We start from the raw sequence: 16,339 nt of genomic DNA on the forward strand, positions 1-16,339 counted from the left end.
CCTGTCTTAGCACACCTGTTCAGTTTTATGGGGCTGAGGCTTAGGTATTTGCTAAGGTGAGGCAACTCACTTCAGTACTTGTGGCTCTGTGTGGGGAGGGCTTAGAGAGGGGACAATGCTGCTGCCTGGTTTCTAGAATTTTGCTTGGCACTCTTCTCATGTCCCACTTCCTGTAGGTGAGTGGTGCCCTTCCTGGTGTTGCCCTGGTGGTGAATGCCAGAATGGATGGGTTTGTAGACATTCTAAGTCTGTGTGGCCCTATAAACAGACTCTCCTGAGAAACCAGCAGTTTCTTCTGCTGCCCTAATCCTCACTGGTTTTTACAGCCAGGAGTTCTGGGCCTTTATCTTCCTGGTGCTGGAACCCTGGGCTGTGCAGTCTGGCCTGGGGCTGGAATTGCTCGGTCCCAATGTATCCCTCCTGACTTTTATCCATCACACTTAGATGTGGGGCACCTGTTCTACCACCACCACCTTTCTGTGCCATATCGCATCTTCTCACCTCTCTGCCCCATATCTGCACTTCTGCCTCTCCTACCCATCTGGCAGAATGTGGCTTCTTTAAATCCTTGGTTGTCAGACTTCCATCCAGTTTGTTTTTCTGGCAGTTCTGCGTGTTATTTGTTCTGAGGTTAGTTGTAATTCTTCTTGGGGTTATGTGATGAGGTAAAGCATATCTACTCATGCCTCCATCTTGACCGAAAGTTCCAGGATGGAACATTTATACATGCAACAGCATGGGCAACTCTTATGGACATGATGCTAAGCAGAATAGTTTGGAAACCAAAGAGTACATACTGGAAGATTCTTCTTATATGAAGTTATAGAAAAGGCAAAACTAATCTATGGGTGTGGATCAGGACAGTGGCTATCTCTGATGGGGTATGAAAAGTAACTGCAAAGGAGCCTGAGAGAATTTCCTGAGTGACAGAAATCTTCCATAACTGGATTTATGCATTCACCAAAACACACTACAGTGTACACTTAATATGTATACATTTCACTGTGCATAAATTTTACCTAAAAGAAACTGTAAAGACATATTTAACTCTAGCTGGTAGATTTACCTCTCACAGCACTATAGGTTAGTAACTCTGACATTACTTTCTGTGTACTCAGGTCTTGAGCAAATAAATAGGATATGTTCAGGATACTGAGAGCTAGGCTTCTCACTGTTGGAGAAGGGAAGTATGAATGTGGACAGAGGGAAGACTACAATGTGTGCTCTGTGGTATGGGTTTAGAAGTGGAGGTATCAGTAAACTCATGGTTTTATATAGATAGATAGAAATATACCTATATGTATATGTGTTCATGTAATATGTATGGATGTATACACATGTACACACACTCACACACATTTCCTAACTCTATCTGCTGAGAGAGCCTGGAAGCAATGATGTACCAGGAATGATGAGCACATGCAGAGTGCAGATCTTGGTTTCTAAATACCACTCTCTACTAAAAGGAACTAGGGTTTTTTTGGAAATGGCTGACTCCAGGGCTGGAGCAGGGAAAGTACAAAGTGATCCCAAAACATCCTGTGCCATTAAGTAAAAAAGTGACTTAAATACTAATGGGGATATATCAAAGGAACAGAGGGACCAAGTTGAAGGAGTTCCCAGTGGTCAAATGTGGGGTAATCTGAACATTGGGATAAATAATGATTGTGATGGAAGTTTGTTGTCATGGAACTAATGGAAAATGATGTGGATAAACTAACAGTAATTAATAAATAAAGCAGGAATGGCAGTAGTTGGAGAACATGTTCTACTCAAGAAAGTACTGTTAATGCCCTGATAAATAGCATCCTTTTCCTGGAGGGATGCCAACTATCCGAGTACGTACACTTGCTGCTAACTCACCAAGAGCTTTGGCATCACTTCCAACTCTAATAATGGTAACCGTACCATACCTAGTGAGAATAACAGGTATAAAGCTTAGTTCAGAAATTCAAGGTATTCCAAAAATAATTCATTTCCTCTCTCCCTTCCTTCCTTCCTTCCTTCCTTCCTTCCTTCCTTCCTTCCTTCCTTCCTCTCTAGTCAATGAAAGGGAAACTTTATTGAGGACCCAGATCACAGGGTTTAGGCAGAAAGCCATGCTGTGGGCCCAAGGAGGTGGTGGAGGGGCCTTATTTAACTTTCTTGGGGCACAGTTTGTTGGTGTGGCCGCACTTTTTCTTGTGGCAGTTGACATCGGTGAGGTGCAAGCAGGCATAGCACTTGTGGCAGATCATCTTTCCACAGTTGTATTTCTGGATGAGTTGGTGGGGGGAGAGCTCAATGATGCTACCCCACCGGTGAAACACAAGTGTAGGGTGGGTTCCTTTTGAATGTTGTAGTCTGAGAGAGTACAGCAATCCTCCAACTGTTTGCCTGCAAAAATCAGACACCACTGGTCAGGCAAGATGCCTTCCTTGTGTTGAAGTTTAGCTTTGGGATTCTCAGTGGTGTCACTGGGCTCAACCTTGAGGATGATGGTCTTGACAGTCAGGGTCTTCACCAAGAGCTGCATCTCTGCATCTGCTGGAGAAGCTACATGGACACCACCACTGACCCACTCCGCAGCCTCTCTGAGAAGGTAACAAATTTCTTTAGTTCTTTATATCAGACTAAATCTTACAACTCTCCAGCCTCCTTGGCTGGAGGGAAATTAAATTTCCATTGTTATTAAGTCCTCTCTCCTTTCTTCCCAGATTCTCAACAGAAGTCAGAAAAAATACATGTGGGGCAGAGAACTTGCAAGTCCACTCCTGGGTTTTGTGTCCTCTTTGTCATCTCTATTTTCTAAACCAATCATAGTCTCTTTAAGCCTCTGCTTCCTTGGGGCCAGGAGCCTGGTAGTTAGGGTCCGCCTCCCAAAGCCTTCCTAAATCTCAACACTCTCCACAGGGAGCAAAACCAAAAGGCTGGAAGGACCCTCCTTCTGCCCTGCCTTTGCCTCTAACATGCTCCTCTTCCCATTGGTGTCTTCAAAGGATGAGAGCATGATTTATCTGGTGAGCTCTGGTTTTTAGAAAAATAAAGATCAAGAGGTAAAGCATCTTTTGAGTAATTTTATTTTTGATACAGTAGCCCCCAACTTCCTCTGAGGCACAGGATTAATTGTGGAGCTGAGGGGGCACAAAGGTCCTACCCAGCTTAGTGGAATGGGAGGGGTGATGTTTGGGAAGTTGGAAGAGACACCCCAATAGTCATCTTGTCACATACCTTATGTATAAGTGACCCTGTGTTGTTCGTAAAATGAAAACCAATGATTTATGCATTAATCATTCATAAGAATCAAGAGAGAACTTGTGTTTTTAGATTAGTTTTAGGTTTATCAGGGGAATTTTGTGGTCCACTAATCATTTTTTAAATATTTTATTTATTTATTTTTAAAGAGAGGGGAAGGGAGTGAGAAAGAGATGGAGAGAAATATCAATGTGAGATAGAAACATCAATTGGTTTCCTCTCATCTGTGTCCAGACCGAGGACAAAACCCAAAACCCAGGCATGTGCCCCTGACCAGGAATAGAACTGGCAACCTTTTGTTTTGCAATAATGTGCAACCACCTGAGCCACACTGGTAAGGGCCATCAATCCTTCTTCAAGCATCCTGATCTGGTCCAAACTCCCATCATGTAGGACACACATTTCACTTAGCTCCTGCTCCATCGTGTCCAGGCACAGAAAACAGCTGTTCACTGGGGACAAATGATGCTTTTTATGAGCAGCTCTAATTTAAGGCAAATTCTGCCTCTTTAACTTCTTTTCACTGATCCATCTTTTATCTTTGTTGCTGCCCTGAATTTGTCTACTTTACTAGCAGTGGTTTCAGGGATATAATTTTAAAGTTTTAGCAGGACTCTGGGGAATAATCTGCCTGGGTCTGGAACCTGAAACTCATTTAAAGCAAATAGATCTTATCTTTACTCCTTCTCTGTCCAGAACTTTGTATACTCTTAAGGATGTCTGTTCTCCACATTCCATTTGAAAAATTTCTTATTAAAAAATGAAATTGAAATTACGTAGCTCTCCTTTTCTCTTTCATTGTTTAACTTTATTTGCCATTATAAAAACAATGAAAGTTCATAGTTTTTTTTAATAGTGAAAAAAGGTAGACCATGAGAAAAAAAAAATTACCCATAAACTCAACACCCAGATCTCTGTCTCTTTTTAAATAAATAAATATAAGCATGATTATACATTTACCGAATATCCCACTGTCTGTACTGTTTTGAACTTGCTTTCTCCACTTAACAAATATGTCTTGAAAAGGCATGTATTCTCACATTATTCTTTTATTGTTATACCACAGTATGAAGCAGTGAGTTGTTTCTCAGTGATTCTTTTAATTTCAAATGTATCTATTTTTTAAGCTCCTGAATATTCTGTTCTTTGGGTCCTGGTACTACTTTTTTGTTCCATAACTTTCACTGACTTGATTCTGTATACATCCTTCTGTCTTGTGTACACAATCACCTATAATCTGTCTATATTGGTGTCACTCATTCCTACAACCTGACTTTCTTTAGATATCTTCCCATTTTTTTTCCTCAGGAAAAAAAACCCATCATTGGTAATTGCTTGTTCAGAATTTTGCTTTTGGTAAGCCTTTATCCCTCTTGAGCAACTAAGTGTTTAGAGCTTCTGGGTCTGGAATCAGATCTATTTCTTCCATCTGGACATTTTTGACATCTGCTTTCCTAAAATCTAGGATATGAAGCTGGCTGAGCCCAGAGCAGAGAATCCAGTGCAGGGTTGGCCAGGTTTACTCTGACCCTTTCAGACAATTTTGTTGCTGTGTTTACCCCTGTGCCCCAACATCACACACACAAGCTAAGACCCTGACTCAGTGGTTGATCTATGGACCATCCTTGGCCCTATGACAAGTCAGTTGGTCTTAGTTGGAAATATCTGGTCAAAACAAGTCTGTAGATTATTTTTTCCAGGGAAGATGGAATAGGGAAGCAGAGGCTCTCAGTCTCTTCCAGACACTCGCATGGGAAATGGTAAGAAGCAGAGCCTACAATAGCCACATCTGGCCCATTGCATGCAGACAGCTGAGAAATCTGGTTTTCAGAAAGAACAGAGCAGGCACAGGGAAAGAAGCAGATATACTATGGCAGACATACTTGTTTCCCTGCCCAAACCCCTTTGGGCTCTTTCAGCAGCTCTGTGCATGCCATTGCCAGCTTACGCAAGCCTTGTTGCTCACCACCCTCACCAGTGACTTTCTGAGGATTGACCTTGGGTGCCAAAGACACCCAACCATCTGGAGAGCTAGAAACCCCTGGGAGTTTTGTTTCCCTTCATGGCCCTCACCCCTCTTTCCACAGGTTATAATCATCAACTGATCAATATCGAAGTACAAAAGTCCACATCCATTGATTAAGGTAGAACAAACCCTGAGGTCTAATTTATACCCCTGACCTTCTCATTTCCCAGCAACTAAGTTCCCCCAGGAGCATCTTATTTACACCTAAACCCTTGGTGGTTGGAACAATCTGATGCAGAATAAATGGGAAACTGGGCATCCCAAAAGAACAGATAGTGTCCTCGGGCCCGAGAGATGGCTAGTTCCTGGTATGAGTCCCTTATGAGACCCAAAGGTTTTCCTTCTGTTGGTTGTAGGGAATGCTCCTGAATCTTTGGCTCACTTTCCCCTCTGGATTAAGTTTGAACCAGTCATTTTCTATGACTTGTTGTTGCCTTAAATACCTTCCTCATGTACTCAGCATTCCCTCTCTGCTGGCACAGTCACTGTCCTCCAGATGTCCCAAGCTTTCACTTTGATTATTTATTTCAAATTAGTCAGCATTTGGGAGATGAAATTAACAGCAAGACAAGTTTAGAATTTATAAGAGGCTCTGCTTTTACTGAAAAGTGGATTCACAATTTCTAGAACTTTAAGTCACTCATCACTACTAGTTTTGACCTTATGCTTTTATATTTGTTTCTAGACCTTGAAAAGCTAAATGTATATTTATTATGTCATAAATATATACACTTAATATATGTAAATAGTATATATCAATATTTATCAAAGTGTATCACTTTTGTCTAGAACAAAATTTTACTGTAATTAACAGCTTTAAAAATATTATTTTAGATGACTACCAGTCAAGATGGCAGCATAGGGAGACATGGCTTGCCTCCTCACACAACCACATCAAAATTATGACTAAAATATAAAACAACCATCACTCAGGAATGTTAGAGATCAGGCTGAATGGCAGTCTGACAACTACAAAATGGAGTTGAATGGAAGTCTGATAACTATAGAATTAAAGAAGCCACATCCATCCAGACTGGTAGGAGAGGCACAGACATGGAATGGGCTGGTCCCACACCCACATGGATAAAAATTCAGGAGGGATGTCCTGGGAGCAAGCAGCCCCAGACCCACACCAGACCCCCTAGCCCACGGCTCCAGAGCCCAGAAGATAAGTCCCCACAACTTTTGACTGCAAAAACCAGTGGGCATTGAGTCAGTGGAAGAAACTGCTGGAGTCGCAGCAGTTCCTCTTAAGGAATCCACACCCAGGTTCGTTAATAGGATCTATTCAGACTCAGACTCAGAGGGTCAGAGCTCAGACCCTCTGAACTCTAGCACTGTGGTAGCAGCCTGAAAGGCACCAGTGGCACATAGGGAGAAAATGAAGTGCCTGATATCAAGGTGACCAGAGACCATTGTCCCTTTGCTAAACCCTCCCCTGACAGAGCTGGCAAGCAGGTGCCATATATGAGACTCTATCAATCTGGCTAACACTATTTGACTCATCTTGGAGATCACTAGAGGCTCTGCCCCACCCAACTTATTGGTCCACCAAAACTGCTTTTCCATAAGAATGGAGGGCATTGGCTCCTAAATCCTATCAAACAAGCAAGAGCTGACTTCAGTGAGCCCTAGTGGCAGCCAGATTAGATTCATAGCTTGGCTTTCCCCAGGAATCTTCAAGCCAAGCACAAGCAGCTGCCATCTCCATTGCTTCACAGTTCAGGCAGGGTGCCCTGGGCAAAACACAGGTAGGGGCTAACCTTGGCCTGCACCACCTGAGAAACCCCAGGGCCAGTGTACCCAGTGGACAGCTACAGGCCATGTTGGAGCACCACCTCCCTGCCCCTGCACAGCTGATCCTCCACAGAGGGTAGAGGTTGGTGGTCAGTGGTCACAGTCAATCCTTGCTAGCTGACTAGCCTGGGTAAATCCCTTCCATTGATCTGCCAATAGCAACAAGGCTCAACTATAAGAGAAGAGTGTACTCGATCCACATGAAGGACACACCTCGAGTACCCAGCTTGGGTGATAGGTGAGGCTGTGGCACTGGACCCCTCAGGACACCTACTACATTAGGGCATACTACCAAGACATGGAGTCAAAACAGCTGTACCTAACACATAGAAACAAACACAGGGAGGCTTCCAAAACCTGAAAACAAAGAAATATGGCCTAAATGAAAGAACAAGTCAAAACTCCAGAAAAAGAGCTAAATGAACCAGTGGCTAAATGGGGATAAGCAATCTAGCATATGCAGAATTCAAAACACTGCTTATAAGGATGCCCAAGGAGCTTAGTGAGGGCTTCAGCAGCATAAAAAAGACTCAATCAGAAATGAAGAATACTCTAATTGGAATAAAGAATAATTTACGGATACTTCCGGCAAGATGGAGGAATAGGTGGGCGCACCGTACCTCGTCGCACAACCAAGAACAGAGCAACAATAATTTACAACAATGATTTGCAGTCATAATATCAGAACTGTCAGAGGATTTATCTAAATGGAAGACGGACAGCCTAGAAGTTGAAGTAGACCCGTACATCCAGACTGGTAGGGGACTACGAGCCGAGCGAGCAGGCGTGGGGCTGGCGCGGGTCGCAGGCGCGCGTAGGTCGGGGGAAATTTGGCGCAGAATCGGCGCGACAGCAATCCGGGACGCAGGAGCGAGCGCAGCGGTGTAGCGGTGATCCCTGAGTACGCAAGCGGCGGCTGGGGGAATCAGTGGGGCAGCGACTGGGGATCAGGGCAGAGCTCACAGCCCAGAAGCCCAGGGAAGTGTCTGACTCCAAGAGAACGGAAGGGTCGCCATTGATCCCTCCTGTCCCCGCTCCCGCCCCTGCCCCCACATATAACGTCACAAGCTAGAGACTGGGGCACCCAGCACCGGTGAACACCTAAGGCTCCGTCCCCCACCGTAACAAGAGCGACCAGACCGGAGAAAAAATAAATAAATAAGTAAAATAATAGGAGAGACGGGGAAAGACGTAAGATATGTTTCCAGCAGAACAGATCAGACCCCCAGGACTCATCCTTTTGAGTGACCAAGAAATAGCCAATCTATCAGATGCACAGTTCAAAACACTGGTGATCAGGAAGCTCACGGAACTGGTGGATTTTGGATCCAAATTACATGAAAAAATGCAGATTACCATAAAAGGGATGCAGGAAGACACACGGAGAAGAGCCAATTGTGAAAGGAAGGAATCTGAATCTCAAAACAACACAGTGGACCAGAAGGAAGATAGAATCAACCAAGCAGGAGAGCATGATGAAATAAGAATTCAAAAAATCGAAGAAAAGCTTAAGACCATCGAGGACACCTTTAAATGTTCCAACATCTGAATTATAGGGGTACCAGAAGGGGAAGACCAACAAGTGGAAAAGTTATTTGAACAAATAATAAAGGAGAACTTCCCCAAACTGGCAAAGGGAACAGTCTTCCAAGAAATCCAAGGAGCGCAGAGAGCCCCAAAGAAGTTGGACCCAAGAAGAAACACACCAAGGCACATCATAATTACATTAGCCAAGGTAAAAACGAAGGAGAGAATCCTAGAAGCAGCAAGAGATAAGGGGACAGTAACCTACAAAGGAGTTCCCATCAGACTGTCAGCTGATTTCTCCAAAGAGACCTTACAGGCAAGAAGGGGCTGGAAAGAAATATTCCAAGTCATGAAAGACAAGGACCTACATCCCAGATTGCTCTATCCAGCAAAGCTCTCATTTAGAATGGAAGGGAAGATAAAGTGCTTCTCAGATAAGGTCAAGTTAAAGGAGTTCATCATCACCAAGCCCTTATTTTATGAAATGCTAAAGGGACTTATCTAAGAAAAGAAGATAAAGAAAAGACATGTATAGTAAAAGGACAGCAAACTCACAATTATTAACAACCATACCTAAAGCAAAACCAAAAGAAACTAAGTAAACAACTAGAATAGGAACAGAACCACAGAAATAGAGGGCACAAGGGGGGGCTAGCAGTAGGGATGGGAGGAGGAGAGAGGGGGAAAAGGTATAGAGAATAAGTAGCATAGAATGTAGGTTGAAAATAGATCGGGGGAGGGCAAGAATAGTACGGGAAATGTAGAAGCTAAAGAACTTATAAGTATTACATAAGGACATGGACTAAAGGGGGGGAAGGTGGGTGGGAGAGGGGGCACAGGGGGGAGGGGAGTGAAGGGGGAAATGGGACAACTGTAATAGCATAATCAATAAAATATATTAAAAAAAAAAAATTTACATCAAGGGTGCCCAACCTTCTGGCATCTCTGAGCCACACTAGAAGAAGAGTTGCCTTGGGCCACACATATTAAATACACAAACACTAATGAAAACTGATGAGGGAAAAAAAGTTCTGCACATAATTTTTGTGATATCCACCACCACAGATAAGCAAAGAAGTCCTCATATAACAGCCCTAATTATGCAGTGGTCCTTTCAATAATTATTTATTTATTTAATTTATTTTTAAAAGTATATTATTTATTTACTTTTAGAAAGGGGCAAGGGAGGGAGAAAGAGAGGGAGAGGGACATTAATGTGTGGTTGCCTCTCGCTCACCGCCTACTGGGGACCTGGCCCTGCAACCCAGGCATGTGCCCTGACTGGAAATCCAACAAGTGACCATTTGGTTTGCAGGCCTGTGCTCAATCCACTGAGCTACACCAGCCAGGGCTCAATAATCTTTTAAAATCATCGAGCAGGTCCCAAATTTATGATCACTAACATAGAAAATGTACAATTCTAAGTAATAAAACATCATTGATTTTTTAATATTTTTATTATAAAAGTAAAAGAAAAGACAGCAACATAAAACTAGTGGGATATTTGACATTGGATATGAGAAACTAGTGCATCAATATCTGGTTTGATAGAAGTAGTTGCAATTCTCAGTGAGTTTTCAAGGTGCTCATCAGATATTTTGTTTCTAATTTTACTCTTAATGTAAGGGGGTGCTGAGCTAGAGGTTCCCCCCAAATGCAGAAAACACTGATGGCTATCATTTGGGAAATAAGGGAAATGAAGCAGGGCCATTGAGAGCTACTTTTCATATCTGAAGAACTTGGTCAGTGTTTTAATAACATTAAAAAGCTTTACCAGCGCTCAGAGACAGGGAGATAGATGGCTATGACTCTAACCCATGATGTGATGTAGCCAGAGAGGCTTCCTGTGCCTTGTGAGAGCAGCTTGGAGGCAGCTTCTGCATCAGGCGGCCACATTTGCCCAGACTAACAACAATAGCCACGAAACTCAGACTACTGACAAGTGTAACCCAGTGTGGGAGGAGTCAGAAATGGGGTAATGGAGGAAAATCCATGCTGGGATTAAAACCTAGGCGTGGCTGCCATGCTGGGACTTTACCATGTGGTTTTGGAGCAGAGAGCTGACTCTCTTGACCACACAGCTTAGAAAGCAGTAAAGCAGGATGTAGCAATTGAGCAGAGCTCTGTTTCTCTTGGCCACATGGTTTGAAAGAATGCAGAAGGACTCCCACCGGCCCACCATGAAGATGCAGTTTTGGATTAAGAATGGGAGTATAACTGAGCTATGGATTTCTATTTCTTTTCCTAAGATATGGTACCCTTGACTGTCCTGGTTTGGCAATGGGAGGCAGGACTGTGTGGGTGGGGGGGTGGATGTTTTATAGGGACTTTGGGATTTAATGGCAACATTCTGCCAGTACTCTAAACCTGTATAACTTTTAATAAAATAATTTCTTTCCTTTTTACCAAACTCTGGCATTGAAAGCCACAACTCTCGCCAGTGGTGGGCAAAAAGAACCATAGAGTAACAAGATCCCCAGGGGCAGGGAGCATGTTTCTGTAATATTAATGTGTCTCATTCTTGAAAATAGATGCTCGTGAATATAGGTGCTGCCAAATAGCCATGATTTGAATAAGACATGATTGTGAAGCAAGGGATATTTGTCTTTGGGAATATAGCACCTATAAAAGTCCAGTAGAGATATGATCAAATTTTTCTTTAAGTTCAATGTCAGATTGCAGCTCCCTGTACTCCATTTGAAAATTGACAGGTAACATATTTATGTCTACTGAAAATGGAGTCACAAATATAGCAAAATATTATTTTCCCAGAAATCTTGAAATCTGTTTTCAAATTCTTGTATCAAATTGAAAAGCAAGGCTGCATATTTTTCACTGTTCATGGGACTGTGTTTAGCCAATGTGTTGAAATGCATAAAATTGTTTGCTTTAATTTTTTTAAAGATTTTATTTACTTATTTTTAGAGAGGGAAGGGAGGGAGACAGAGAGAGAGAGAGAGAGAGACAGAGAGAGAGAGAGAGAGACAGAGAGAGACAGAGAGAGAAACATCAATGTGCGGTTGCTGGGGGCCGTGGCCTGCAACCCAGGCATGTGGCCTGTCTGGGAATTGAACCTGCAATGCCTTGTTTCACAGCCCGCACTCAATCCACTGAGCTATGCCAGGCAGGGCTGTTTGCTTTAATTTAAGCTCACCATAATTCCAGTTTCATCTGGAATGCTGTTATGGTTTGATACATGGTATTGATGAGTTGGTTTTCACTTTGAAGATGCATGTTTAACTAACTTAACTAACTTAAATGAGTGGTTAAATCCACTAAAATGCTAAATCTTTAAGCCAGTTTTTATCATTAAGTTTCAGCACAAATTTGTTTTTTGATACCATAAATGACTTGATAATATGCTGAAAATCATAAAATCTTTTCAACATATGGCCTCAATTTTGCCATCTTACTTCCAAAAAGTAAACATTTTTTGCCACAGTCGGCATCAATACTTTCAAGAAATTCCTAAAGTTGGCCATGATTGGCTCTTATGAAATACAGTCTTGATGATTTGCATGTTGTTAATAATTTTTAAAGCTTTTGTGCATAAATTTTCTTGATGTACTATGCAATGATACTTCATCAAACATGAGTTTTGGATGACAATTGCATTGCCTTCTCTTAATTTTACAAGTCCCTCTCTGTTCCCTACCATTGCTGGAGCACCATCAGTAACTACCAGATATGTTGACAATGGACAAAGAAAATCACATTAACATATTTTTTATTGCCTCCTATAAATCTCTTGATTTAGTTCTGTCTTTTTAAATTTTATTTTAATAATTGTTCAGTTTTCTTTCCTTTACTCCCATCCCAGCCCACCCACTCATCCCCCCCACCTCCCTCCCATTTCCACCCCCACTAGTTTTGTCCATGTGTCCTTTATATTTGTTCCTGTAAACCCTTCCCATTCTCCCCTGAAATTCCCTCCCCTCTCCCCTCTGGTCACTGTCAGCCTGTCCTCTATTTCAGTGTCTTTGGCTATATTTTGCTTGTTTGTTTATTTTGTTGTGTATGTTCCTGTTAAAGATGAGATCATATGATATTTTTCTTTCACTGCCTGGCTTATTTCGCTTAGCATAATGCTTTCCAGCTCCATCCATGCTGTTGCAAAGGGTAGGAGCTCCTTCTTTCTTTCTGCTGCATAAAATTCCATTGTGTAAATGTACCATAGTTTTCTGATCCATTCATTTACTGATGGGCACCTAGGTTGCTTCCAGCACTTGGCTATTGTAAATTGCGCTGCTATGAATATTGGGGTGCATAGGTTCTTTTGGATTGGTGTTTCAGGGTTCTTAGGATATAATCCCAGCAGTGGAATTGCTGGGTCAAAAGGCAGATCCATTTTTAGTTTTAAGAAGAACTTGAGGAAGTTCTATACTGTTTTCCATAGTGGTTGTACCAGTCTGCAATCCCACCAAGAATGCACTAGGGCTCTCTTTTCTCCACAACCTCTCCAACATTTGTTGTTTGTTGCTTTGTTTATAATGACCATTCTCAACAGTGTAAAGTGGTATCTCATTGTGGTTTTAATTTGCATCTCTCTGATAGCTAGTGATACTGAGCAACTATTCATGTGTTTCTGAATCCTCTGTATGTCCTCCTTAGAGAAGTGTCTGTTCAAGTCCTTTGCCCATTTTTTAATTGGGTTGCTTGTCTTCTTGGAGTGGAGTCATGTGAGTTATTTATATATTTTGGAGATTAAACCCTTGTCTGAGGTATCATTGGCAAATATGTTTTCCCATACAGTTGGTTCTCTTTTCATTTTAATACAGTTTTCTTTAGCCATGCAGAAGCTTTTTATTTTGATGTGATCCCATTTGTTTATTCCTTCCTTTATGTCCCTTGCTCTAGGTGACATATCAGTAAAAATGTTTCTGCATGAAATATTTGAGATTTTCCTACCTATGTTCTCCTCTAGGACTTTAATGGTGTCACAGCTTATATTTAAATCTTTTATCCACCTTGAATTTATTTTTGTGTATGGTGTAAGTTGGTGCTTGAGTTTCATTTTTTTGCATGTAGCTGTCCAGTTCTCCCAACACCATTTGTTGGAGAGGCTATTTTTACTCCATTTTATGTTGCTGCCCCCTTTGTCAAATATTAATTGACCATAGAGACTTGGGTTTATTTCTGGGTTCTCTGTTCTGTTCCATTGGTCTATGTGCCATTTTTATGCCAGTACCAGGCTGTTTTGATTACAGTGGCTTTATAATACAGTTTACTATCAGGTATTGTGATCCCTCCTACTTTACTCTTCTTTCTCAACATTGAAGCAGCTATTTGGGATTGTTTAAGGTTCCTTATAAATTTCTGAAGTGTTTGTTCTATGTCTGTGAAATATGCCATTGGTACTTCAGTGAGGATTGCATTGAATGTGTACATTGCTTTGGGTAGTATGGACATTTTGATGATGTTAATTCTTCCAATCCATGAACACGGTATATGTTTCCATTTGTTTGTGTCTTCCTTGATTTCTTTCTTCAGTGTTGTGTAATTTTCTGCATACAGGTCTTTTACCTCGTTGGTTAGGTTTATTCCTAGGTATTTTATTTTTCTTTTTGCTATATCAAATGGGATTTTTTCTTGATTTCCGCTTCTACTGTTTCATTATTGGTATACCAAAAATGCCTTTGATTTCTGAGTATTGACTCTGTATCCCGCTGTTTTGCCAAATTCACTTATAAGGTAAAGCAGTTCTTCGGTGGAATGTATAGGATTTTCTAGGTACACTAACATGTCATCTGCAAACAGTGACGGTTCTGTTTCCTCCTTTTCAATTTGGTTGCCTTTTATTTCCTTTTCTTGTCTGATCGTTGTGGCTAAAACTTCCAATACTATATTGAATAGAAGTGGTGAAAGTGGACAACCTGTGTTGTTCCTGATCTTAGTGGAAAAGATTTTATTTTTTGCCCATTGAGTATAATGGTGGCTGTAGGTCTCTCCTATATGGCCTTTATTATGTTGAGGAGTGCTCCCTCTATTCCCACTTTGCTGAGTGTTTTTGTCATAAATGGGTGCTTTACCTTATGAAATGCTTTTTCTGCATCTATTGATATGATCATGTGATTTTTGTCTTTGCTTTTGCTTATGTGATATTTGCAAATATTGAACTATCCTTGCATCCCTGGGATGAATCCCACTTGGCCATGGTTTATGATCTTTTTAATGTATTCTTGGATGTGGTTTGCCAATATTTTGTTGAGTATTTTAGTCTCTATGTTCCTCAGCGATATTGGCCTGAAGTTTTCTTTCTTTGTTGTGTCTTTATCTGGTTTGGGGATTAGGATGATGCTGGCTTCATAAAAACTGTTTGGGAGTCTTCCATAATTTTGGATTTTTTGGAATAGTCTGTGAAGGATAGGGGTTAGCTCTTCCTTAAATAATTTATAGAGTTCTCCTGTGAAACCATCTGGACCGGGCTTTTGTGTGGGGAGTTTTTTGACTGCTGCTTCAATTTCATTTACTGTTATTGGTCTGTTGAGACTATCTGCTTCTTTTTCATTCAGTTTTGGGAGATTATATTTTCCTAGAAGTTTGTCCATTTCACCCAGGTTTTCAAATTTCTTGACATACCATTCTTCATAGTAATTTCGTACAGTCCTTTGTATTTCTGTGGCACCAGTTTAATCTCTCCTCTTTCATTTCTGATTGTGTTTATTTGGGTCCTCTCTCTGTTTTTCTTGATGAGTCTGCTTAGAGGCTTGTAGATTTTTTTTTATCTTTTCAAAGAACCAGCTCCAGGATTCATTCATCCTTAGCATTGTGCTCTTAGCCTCTATGTCATTTACTTCTGCTTTGATCTTGGTTATTTCCTTCCTTCTACTTGCTCTGGGCTGTGTTTGTTGTTGTTCCTTGAGTTCTTGTAGGTGTAGGGTTAGGTTGTTTATTTGAAATGTTTCTATCATTTTTAGGTAGGCATGTATAGCTATGAACTTCCTTCTCAGGACTTCCTTTGCTGTGTCCCATAACTTTTGAAGTATTGTGAGTTCATTTTCATTTTGTGTCTTTTAATGGCACTAAAGAAACCATTTCTTCAGTGACATTATATCATTATCAGTACCTCTAATAAAAATAACAAGCTGAGCCATATGTAGCATCAGTACTATCATCCATTGCCAAAGCATAAAATTTAAAATTAGCAGCTTTACTCTTCGAACTTTTTTCAATTGAATTTCCAATTTCTTCAGTTCATCTGTCTATATAGTCTGGTGAGACAAGCTAATTTTAGAAATATCTTCCCTTTTTCTCAGGACAAATTATATCTGCCACATTTTCTGTGCCTTGCTTAATAAACTCACCATCTGTAAATGGTTTTGATTTCCTTGCTATTAAATATGCTACCACATAGGTAGTTTTTACAATGGCATCTGCATGAGTTGTAAGTTTTTGAAAAATTTTGTTGAGAAGACAGACTTATTTTCAATTCTGCTGTTTTTGCCTGTATGACACTATCCTTCATATGTATTGAATTTCACAGCCTGTTTTTGTATATAATACCTTTTCAAGTTATAGTCTTTGTAAACTTGCATAAATTCCCTACAGATTAAGTAGTGTGTCTTACTATTTGCCTAGATAAAAAGGTAGTCATCTGTTCACTTTTCACTGAACAATCTTCCTTCCTCTGTAGTTTTTCTGTTTGGGCTCTTTTCTTTTGAGACATTGTAGAAGCCATGCTGGGATTAAAAAAATAGATAAGGGACTTTTATTTACTTTTATTATTAAAATTACCTGACAGGAAAATAGAAAGCA

At 40.9% G+C, this 16,339-nt stretch overlaps 1 pseudogene; it reads right to left on the bottom strand.

Moving 5' to 3' along the window:
- Positions 1-2,068: 2,068 nt before the first annotated feature.
- LOC114508846 lies at positions 2,069-2,531 on the bottom strand (annotated as a pseudogene).
- Positions 2,532-16,339: the final 13,808 nt, after the last annotated feature.

This window comes from Phyllostomus discolor, chromosome 11, assembly GCF_004126475.2.
Source record: "Phyllostomus discolor isolate MPI-MPIP mPhyDis1 chromosome 11, mPhyDis1.pri.v3, whole genome shotgun sequence".
NCBI lineage: Eukaryota > Metazoa > Chordata > Mammalia > Chiroptera > Phyllostomidae > Phyllostomus > Phyllostomus discolor.